Source organism: Antechinus flavipes, chromosome 3 (genome assembly GCF_016432865.1).
Source record: "Antechinus flavipes isolate AdamAnt ecotype Samford, QLD, Australia chromosome 3, AdamAnt_v2, whole genome shotgun sequence".
Classification (NCBI taxonomy): Eukaryota; Metazoa; Chordata; class Mammalia; order Dasyuromorphia; family Dasyuridae; genus Antechinus; species Antechinus flavipes.
In genome coordinates this window covers 328590497-328601092 of record NC_067400.1, presented here as the reverse complement: position 1 = coordinate 328601092, position 10596 = coordinate 328590497, and the positions used below count along the sequence as shown (strand labels likewise).

The window sequence follows — 10596 nt, the reverse complement described above, 5'->3', positions numbered from 1 at the left end:
TGACCTTAAGTCCAAAATATGATTGGTTAAAGAATTAGAAGACCTGGACTTGAATCCTGGCTCCAATTTTTATTAGCTATTATAATTCTGAGCAAGCTATTTGATGTTGCTGAGCCTGTGTCCTGGTTATAAAATGTTGGTATTAACTCATAACGGATATCAAGAAATAACATGATGCTGAGTGCTATACTTGGGAGTGGGTACAGCAAAGTCTGGCTTCAAATGTTTCAGATAACACTTACTACCTGTGTGACTTTGGTCAATTAGTCTTTCAATTTCTTTATCTGTAAAGAGGGGTTAATAATAGCACCTGAGTTATTGTGAGGCTGCAGGAAGAGAGTGCATCAAAGTGCTTGGTCAACTTTAAAACACAACGGAAATGTCAGCTACTGTTATATAGTATTTTAAATTTTATAAAATGTTTTTTATAAACCTAGGAGGAAGGTACCAGTGTTATTCCTAAACTAGGGCTGTGAGAAATCAAGTGACTAAGATGTGAATCCCAGCTATGATATCAACTATGTCACCCTCGGAAAATGACAATAACTGACATTATAGAGAGCTTTAAAGTCTGCAAAAGAGTGTAGGGTATTACAGGTTGCCCACGTAGCCTGTGTTTATATGGGTCTGTCTAGACGTAGCTTGCAAAGAGACAAGAATATATATTTCTAATATCTATTCCCCCTACCCTTTTCTAAATAGACTGATTCTTGCCAGGAGGATCTAGAGATTAGGGACACAGGCACAGGCACTTTGCTTTCCTCAGAGAGGGGCAATAAAATTAGCTTATTTAACTACTTATAGCAGAAGAAAAGTAATTTTTATGTTCAATCTATGCTTTGGATATGCCTTAATGGGGAAGAAGTTCCCCATACCATGTATCCAAGATTTGATTTCCTTCCCACTAAAAGCCAATGCCACACGAACATACATTTCCCAATCAATAGGAAAATGGAAATCAGAGATAATATACATGAGAAAATACATAGAATATACAGTGAATTAGCTCTATTTCGAGTGAGATAACAGCTTAACCAAGAGAATCTCAGTCTTCACCCAAGAGAAAAAAATTAAAGTCTCTATTACACAAATTTGGGAATTTGGGGGGAAGCCAGGGTTCACCACAGTATTTGGCAATCATCCTCCAGGATAACGATAGTCCAATGCAAATGGTCCTTTGATCCAAGGGTTATGGGGTTTTGTTGACTTTATCACTTGAGCCCCAAACAGCTGTAAAGTTAATTTATCTTCTAAGAGACCTTTTCTTCATCGGCAAAATGTGAATAGTACTTGCAATGATAAGCAGCATGATATATAGTGAGTAGAACGCTGCTCTTAGGGCTGCGTTTAAATCCTGTTACTAACACGACTTGTATAGGTGACCATGGGCAGTAACTAATTTTGAAGTCCCCCAGACAACTCTAAAATTTTAAGTTAAAGTTGCCAATTCGTGTAGATTCCATCTCAAGGTTCTCCACAGGTCAGGACCAAAAAATTTTGTCTTGCTGCAATTTATAAGAAAATACTTATTAACTTTAAAGATGATGAGTTATTACTAGCTCCAATCGGGATAATTTAAAGATTTCAAATATTTTGGGAACAGATAAAGACTGGGGATGACACAGTATTGTACACAACAGATGACGGAGGAGGCAAGAGCTAATAATAGGCAAGGAGTGGGGCTTTAGAAATGCTTTAAGCATGAGGTAAGCAGGTCAGAAGGGGGCTTGATGGGCTAGAAGGATAGGGAGTGGTTCAGACCACACCGAGGTCACACGAAGGGAAAGGCCAGGTTTACTAAAGTGACCTAGAAGAGGTGGAAGGGATCAAGTGTTGGTAAGAGAAAAGGGGGTTGTGGGGTGCTTCCCGTTTGAGACCCCGGGTTTGTTTTTTCTGTGCCGTAGATTTGCTAGTATTTACTCCCATTTCACTGACGTTGCAAAGACGAGAGCCTTGTTTATCGATTAGCTCGGTCTCGCAGCAAGAACGAAATCCGGGGACAAAGCTGGCCCATAAGTGGAGTCTCGGTGGCCTTCCAGACCAACCATCTTTTCACTAACTAGCCTCTGCTGCCTCCTTAACGCAGAGGCTCGCATTACAAACTGCATCTACTTCCAAAAGAGCCAGTGGGACGCGCGAGCCTCTCCCTGAATTTTACCCTTTCCTCCCCGGGGCTTTCTCGCCACTGCTGAGCCCCAAAGACGGGGAACGGCTTTGCTCCGAGCCTTGGGTTCCAAACACGGGGCATACGGGAGCGCAGGGGCCAGGAATGTTTAGAGGGAAGTTGACTCGAGAACCCCATAACCCGCTTCACCCCATTTCCGCTCAGCTTTTTTCCTTCTGTAGCGGAGAATAAAGGGGAGGCGGGGGAGGTTGAGAGAGGCGGGGCCCAGCTCTAGGCCTACAGGCTAGCTAGCTAGGGAGGAGTCCAGCGGCTGCGGAGGGTGGGGGAAAGGAGCCCCCTCGCTGCCAACCGAGAAATCTCCGAAAATGGCCGGCCACATTTTAAGAGCGCAGTGACGTCACGACGTCCTGGCCTCCTCCCTCTCTTCTCCACACACCCCCTTTCCCCATCCGCTCTACCAACTGTCAATAACGTCCTTAACTTGTAGTTAGGGATTCGGCGCCAGGAGGTGGTGGGAGGGATTGGTTGCTGGGAAAGTTGAGGCCCTGAGGGGGAGGAGGAGAGAGGAAGAGCGGGAAGAAGAATCGCTGTGTTTGGTTGCTTTTCCCGCCGTGACGGGGCGCATGTGCACCATTAACGTAGGAGACGCGTATGCACTTCGGCCACAGCGTCCCCCCCCGCCCCATCCCCTACTCGTGCTACGCCCCCCCCTCATCCGCCCGCCCCTTCCTCGGCCATACCCGGCAGTGAGGCTGTGGCGCGGGCGACCAGCAGAGGGCGGTCGGGCCTCGGGTCTGCAGCGGCGCCATTGGCGTGTGGAAAATGCCACCAGATGGCGGGTTAGGATTGCAGCTCCGGTAAAGGCGCGGCCCCCGCTCTCGAACCCCCGGCGACCACCCCGCTAAAACCCCCCCACATCGGGAATAACACACCGGAGACTTTTAGGGGAAAACCGGGTCGGCGGCCGGCGGCGCCGGGATGGGCAGCCGAGGTGAGAGCGGGCGGCGGTGGTGGCTGCGGGGGGCGGGAAAGAGGGGGAATGCGGCGGCAGCGGCGGCGGCGGGGGTTGGAAGTGCCGATCCAAGATGGAGGCCGGGAGCAGAGCGAGCGAACGAGCGAGAGCGGGGAAGCGGGCGGGGGGGAGGGGAGACCGCGGTGGGGCCTGTACGGGTGGCGGCATGACAGGGGGAGGCGACCGTGGGGGGGAAGGGGGAGGAAGGGGGGCGCGCGAGGAGTTCGCCGGTGGACGCGGCGGGGACCCCGGAAACACGGACTGCCTGGTCTCCGCCGCCGTAAATGTTTCTTCTCTCGCGCACCCCCCGGCCCGACCGGAGGCTGGAGCGGGACCGGAGCCCAAAGCCTTTGTGACCGGCCCGGGCCCGCCGCCAGCACCTAGTCGCGGACCGCTTCTCTCTTCTCCCCGGGCCCTCGGGACACATCCCGCTGGCCGTGGACCTCGAGTTGTGTCGGGGGGCGGGCGCGGGGTGGCTGCGTTTCTGCGGTGCTTTAACCGCCGCCGCCGCGGCGTCACATGACCGATCTCGCTGCGGCCGAGGGGGCCTGGGGGGGGGGGGTCGCTAGGCTTTGCAGTCCACCGCATCCAAGGCCTCTTGTTCTCTGGGGTGGGGTAGGGCAGGGTCAGCTTTTTCCTGGGCGGAAATTGGGAATATGTGCGCGTGAGTGAGTGAGTGAGTGAGTGTGTGTGCGTGTGCAGGAAGAGGACTGTGGAAGGGGGGAGCTTGGGTTGTTTGGCGGGAGGGGGGCTTCCAAACCGCTCTTTCCCGCTATCTTCTTTCCCCACCCCTAAAAGTGGTCGTGTAGCAAAAACGTGTCCGGGCCCTGAGCGCTGTCCCGGCTTGTTTTCTGAACCACCTGGAGGCTAAACCAATAAAAGTTGTTTTCCCTCCATAATCTGGGCGTGAGGAAAAAAGCTGATGGACCGATGTCAGTTTCTTAAAGCCTCAGATTAGGATGTCCGAAATGGGTAATTACACATTCTGTTTAAGGGATTGGGAAATTTGGGAATAAAGATTTATTGTATCCAATTTGCCCACATCTTATTTCCGTATTTATTGAGTTTTTATTGTATGCATTCAGGATACGAGTTTTCCGGAGACTCTTGTCTCCCAACTATGCATAAAACTATCCATTATTTACGGGGAATGAGAGAAGAGTTTAAGCCAGGAAAAAAATATTAAGTTTGAATCCTAAGATTGAGTTTATTTATTTTTTTTTAATTTCAGATGACAGTGATGTAGATAGGACCCAAAATAAATATCTTTGCATCTTCACACATAAGTTGTACTTGCAAAAATATATATGAATAGGTATATAGTCCAGTGATTTCAATCAAAAAAAGTGTTCCAGGTAAACTTTTTTGATATATATCCATAAAGTCACTTGGAGGTAGAAAACCTGGCTTCCAGTTGTTGGGGTGACATTGGTATAAACTGAGAAAGCTACAACTACTCTTTACCTTAGACAACTTCTAAGACTTCGTGGAAAGTTCTTAGGTCTCTGAAGTGAGATGTCTCTAACCTATGAAAAGCCAAATATATGCCAGCTTTTATTATTACTAGTTTATGGTAATGTCAATCGTGAACAAATGACTTAATAACAATGCTTAGATTTAAGAGAGAAATGACAGTTTGCTGTAGGTTGACATGAGAAAAATTCTAACAAACTTAAGGAAAAATTTTATTTTTGTAAGAAATTATGTTGAGAGAACTTAAAACTTTTGCCCCAAGTGTGGTAGAAAGAACACAGAATTCAAGTTCTGCCTTTGTCACTAGCTTTGTGACCTTGGACAAGTTGCTTAGTTTCTTTGAAATTCTGATAAAGGAATTAGTATAAATGATCTCTAAAGTTCCATCCATCTTAGTCTAGATTCTCAGCTGTTTGATTTTGCAGACTAGCAAATGTTGAAAAGATTTGATGAAAATGTTACTAAAAAAAAGTTCTTGAGAAGTTTTAAGGAAACATTGTATTTTAAAGACTTTTTTTCATTTTATTCAAAAAGTGCTGAAGGTCCCCTAAGACCAGGAATTGAAAACATTGATAATTTTATTACCAAGTTACTTTAGAGTGGAAATCTGCATCATTTTTTGATTTTAACATTCTTAGTAGGGGAATATTACAAAGGGATATTTTGTCAGATATGAACTATCACTGGAAAATGAACTAAATCAGTGCATGTCAAAAAAAAAAGGTTTTTTTGCTTGTTTTTGGTTTTGCTCTTCCTCGATTCTTAGTCTTAAAAGAGTTGGCCTGGAACACAAAGAGTGAGGGTACTTGTCCAGGGTAACATAGGATCAGTGACAGAATGCTGAATCTTGAAGGTCTTGTTGTATTTGCTTTTAATGAAATTAGTCTTATCCTGCTAATGGTTTTATTAAGAAATGTGCACCATTTGGGTACTTTGCCTCCAAAATGAACCATTGATATTTTCACAGTTTTCTACGAATTTGTGTATTTTCATCATTTCCTTAATATGGGCTCTGAATTCTACAATTAGAGGGGGGAAGATGACTCTTCATTTTTCCTATTTCATACCATTATTTAGAAGAGGAAAAAAGTTTGCTTTCAATTTGTATTGACATAAGATTATTAAATAGAGCCTCAGTTTGTTCATTTATTTGCTTAGTTTTCTCTCCTTAGAAATATCCCTGCTTTTGTGTTTTCTTTTGTTATATTTACTTCTGTTAAAAAGTTTTTATCAAGTTAGCAAGTTATTAAGTTCTTTCTCATTAATCCTTCCCCTCCAAAAAAACCAAAAAACTTCATAAAGCAAAAGCATAGTAAGTGCTTTGAAAAAAAGTATTATCTGTTCTTGGGAAGTCAAGATAAACTAGAATAAATAACTTAGTGCATATACAGAGAAATAGCCTAGTGTCAGGTCTGTACTTTTCTGTATTATATCTCAGATTCATTATTGAAGCTGTCATCTTTGTCTCCCTTTTTCTGGTAGTCTCCAAACCAGTTTCTGTCATCTAGTCTTTGCTTTTCCAACCCATTTTATATATGAATTTTCTTAATACACACAAGGCTTACTTCATTGCAACTCAAACTAAATCCTTCGAATTCTCTTCATTGTCAAAAAAAAATAAGATTCTTTAGGCTGGTGTTTAATAGTTTCTCAGAATTTACTTTTTCTTTCTCAGGAAAGGCCTGAGTGTTAAAACATGCATGATAGCTCACAACCCAAAAGAGCACAAATTTAAAAAAAAAAAAAAAAGGCAAATAGGTTTATTTGGTTAAAATGTAGAGAAGGAATTTATTAACGATGTGCCTGCAGTTTTAGGTAGGGGACAAGTTTGGGTGCTTTGTCCCAAAATGTGCTAGATATGCAACTCGGGATTCTGTTTAATAGAGTAAGAAAATAGTGGCTCATTATTGCTTAAGACAAAAATAGTTTTGCTACTTTAACAGAAGACATGGGTAGGAGGAGGAGATTGTTGAACAAATACAGAGATTTAGGAGAAAATATATTGTGTTTAGCGTACCCAATGTTGAAATATTCAGGCATCAAATGATCGGAATGAGGAGAGTAATTGTCATCAATATTGGAGTTTATCATGTGAAGGATTCACAATGGTCTTCTCTTTGGCAAAAGGTAGGTTTAGTCAGGTTACAGACAAATGAAAAGTTACAAGAGATATCAGAAATAGTAAATATGAAATAGATTTGGGAGAGTTTATATATATAGTTAGACACCATGAGGCATAGGACAGGGTCAGGAGAAAGACACCATGAGGCATTTGCAGAACACCAAGGTAGTCTAGCCCAAAAGGGATTCAGCAAAGATGAGATGGGCCTTAGATTTATGGAAATTTAACCTTGAAGGTTTTACTAAATTGAATTTCTGATCAGACACAGCAAGGTGGGGCTACTCAAGACTTCCACAGACAATGGGACTATAAGCTTGGAATCCCCATCAGTTCCCTTCCCTGCTTACCTTAGGGAATAATCTTATCAATATGTCAGATTTTCTGTACAACCTCCACTAGTTATCCAGAAGGTCATCAGATGGGAGAAGAGTTCATGTCTGGTAATTAAACATAGATACTAATTTCTTAATTTTTGGAAGGGAGAATTTATACTGCTTGGAAACCATGAAATTAGGTATGTAGAACTTTGGTACATTACTCTTATGATGGCTTACTTTTGGTGATTATCACTGTTGGTAACCTTACCCATTGATGACTTCTGGCTCAGTATGATATTCTTATACTGGCCAATATCCATGTTTTTTCTGCCTAAGTAATTCAAAGGTCTATTTAAAATGTTTCTTATGTAACTTCGCTAATAGCTTCAGCTAACATTTTATCTCTTTTAGTTATAATCATCTATGGTGCTTAATGTCTGAACCAGAGTTTTGTCCTTGGTTGATTAAATCTAATTTTTCAAGGATAATCTACAATTCTGTGTTTATTAAGCAACCACACAAGCAATATGAAAATCTTAGTGAATCTATATCAAAGTTTAGATAAGACATAGATCACACCCTCAGTTTACAGTTTAGTATTAGACTGTAATTCTGCTAAAGAAAACTTCAGTAGCTTCTCAAAAGCCTTTAGCTTAAAATATAAACTCTTCTTCTATAGCATTTAAAATACCTTCACTCTTTGGTTTCAGTCTACCTCTGCTTGCTGTTCTTTTCACTTGCAATTATGTCTCCTTCTACACCTTAAATGCTCTCCTTAACTCTGCCTCTTGTAATTTTCTGGTTCTCTGTAAGGTTCAATTTCTATCACTTTAATGAGACCTTCCTTCGTTTTCTCCAGTTTTTAGTTACTATTCCACTCTTAGTTAATAGTTTGAGGGGGTAAGAGGAGGGGGAGAAAATAAACCTATGGTAATGTATGAATTTGTTTTCTAGGCTAGGTTTTTGAGGCAAGAATTGTCTCTTTTTTGTATTTGTATCAAGGATACCTAACTAATATCTGGCACTTAGCTTCTTAGGCTTTTTTTTTTTAAACTGGAAAACTTTATTGTAGGTAAAATGGGAGAGGTAGACCCAGTTTAGATGATTCCAATTTTCTTGGTAACATCTAGAGCGTCATAGTCTGGAGCAAGGCACACATACGCCTTCTTCGATCAGTTGGATCAGTGTGTTGACCTTGGTCACATCGATGTACATCTTCTTTACTGCCTGCTTGATCTGATGCTTGTTGGCCTTGATGTCCCCAGTGAAGATGATGGTGGTGTTGTCCTCAATCTTTTTCATTGCAGACTCGGTGGTCAAGGGAAACTTAATGATGGCATAGTGATCAAGCTTGTTTCTTTGAGGGGCACTTTTCCAAGGGCATTTGGGCTGTCTTCAAAGTCTGAGTGTCTTGGGTCGCTGGAAGGCGGGGAATGTTTTTTGTTTTTGTTTTTTTCTTTCTTTTCGTGTGTGTGTGTGTGTGTTGTGTGTGTGTGTGTGTGTGTGTGTGTGTGTATTGCGCTATAGACATCCTTTAACACTTTCTGCTTGGCCTTTGATGCCTTGGACTTGGCTTCTGTTTTGAAGGGCTATGGCTTACTTTGCTTTTGGCACCATTGTGGAGGGAAAGGTACTTAGATATTTTGAAGGATGGAAATAGATTTGTTGAATTTGTATGCCAAGCACTGGGAAAACAAATAAAAATAAACTGAAAGCCCCTGTCTAAACTGACCTTCCATTCTAAAGAAGGGAGAACATCAATGAAGGTATGATGCTCAGGGATTTGGTTTTGATGTCTAAAAGTGTGGAACAGAACTAGGATGGTGAGAAATGAATACCTGATTGGTCTGAGCCAGAAGTCATCAGTGGGAGAAGGGGAGTGTTGAAAGATGGAGGAGGCTTTCTGGGTGGTTGGCTGTTCCAGGATAAGGACACCCCCACCTCCACCCCATTCCACTCCACACACATATATACCCCTCCTCAAGGGAAATTCCAGAGAAAGACAACAGTTGAAGTTATAAAGTCCAGAATTCAGGAACAGAACCTGAAAGGGAAAGGTCTGGCCTGGGACCTTCCTTGTAATGGAAGCTCCAGAACAGGTTGGGACAAGCCTATTTCAGTGTGAGAAACATCTCCATTAGAGGGATATTTCAACGTGAGAAGGCTATATAGTAGCCTTTGGATGTTCCAGATACTTTTTTGGTTGATATAGATGGGAGTATGATGCAATTGCAAATAATTCTAATATGAAACAATACATTGTATATTGGAGATAGGCACAATGGAATATTAGAAGTTTAAAAAGGAAGACTGCTGTCATCTGGAGACATAAAGAGGGCTTTAGAGTATTTGAGTTGGATTTTAAAAGAATATTAGGTGTAGGAAACAGTATATTAATGTTAACAAGATGACAAAAGGCAGGGCAAATATTCCTGGGTTTGGTCAGTATGGTTTATAAACTTACAGCTCAAAATGTGAGTAAAGGATGGGGGAAAATGGAAAGATAAAACGACTCTAGATAAAATCTTGAATAATAATAACTCAGTTTTACATAGCAATTTAAGGTTTATAAAGCATTTTCTAAAACAATCTTGGGACATTAATAAGAGCAATTTTTCAAAGGGAAGCAAGCTTATAAAGTTTAAATCAGCCATGTCTCCCAGCTCCTAGTGTTTTTCCTCTCTCCTTTCCTCTACTGAGTTTGCAAATAAACTCCAGAGGGAATTTGGTTTTCGTGTTCTATCACTGTGGAAACTTTAAATGTTCAATAAACTTGATGTAATGGTGAATCATTAAAGATTTTTGAAGAGAGCAACAAGACATGAATAATTATTCTCATTTTATAGTTGAGTAAATTGAGGCTTTGCTACATTATCTTGTCACCTTTTTTTTCTTTTTGCTGAGGCAATTGGGGTAAAATGATTTGCCCAGGGTCACACAGTTAGGAAGTGTTAAGTATATGAGATCGGATTTGAATTCAGGTCCTCCTGACTTCAGGTTTTGATAGTTTAAAAAAAATCTCTTCCCTGGGGTTCCAAATATGTTGATTTTTTTTTTTTTGTCTATTATTGATGCCTTGTGTTTTTACATAAGGAATTTACTGATGTATAACACCCTCTCCCCATCATCATTAAACTCTCGTTTTTTTAATAGCTTATTTTTCAAAATACATGCAAAGATAGTTTTCAACATTTATCCTTGTAAAACTTTTGTGTTCAAAATTTTTCTTCCCCTGTCTCCTCTCTTCTGGAGAGGAAATAATCCACTATAGGCTAAACATATGCAGTTCTTCTGAACATATTTCCACTTTAGTCATAGTGTGCAAGAAAAATCAGATCAAAATGGGGGGAAAAAATAACATCAACAAGAATGAAAATATGTTATGATCCTCATTCAGTTTCTTAATCCTCTCTCTGGATATGATGGTCTCTTTCTATCTCAAGTCTATTGGAATTGCCTTGAATCACCTTATTGTTGAAAAGAGCTAAGTCCATCGCAGCTGATCATCACATAATCATCTTATTGCTGTATACAATGTTCTCTTGGT

At 41.5% G+C, this 10596-nt stretch overlaps 1 protein-coding gene across 1 annotated transcript in view; it reads left to right on the top strand.

The window, feature by feature from the left end:
- Nucleotides 1-1644: 1644 nt before the first annotated feature.
- Nucleotides 1645-10596, top strand: part of STAG1 (stromal antigen 1) — a 318010-nt gene continuing 309058 nt past the window's right edge. The window contains exon 1 of the mRNA XM_051985602.1: nt 1645-3116. The gene's annotated coding sequence lies outside the window, so the exon portion shown is untranslated. The remainder of the gene's footprint in view (nt 3117-10596) is intronic.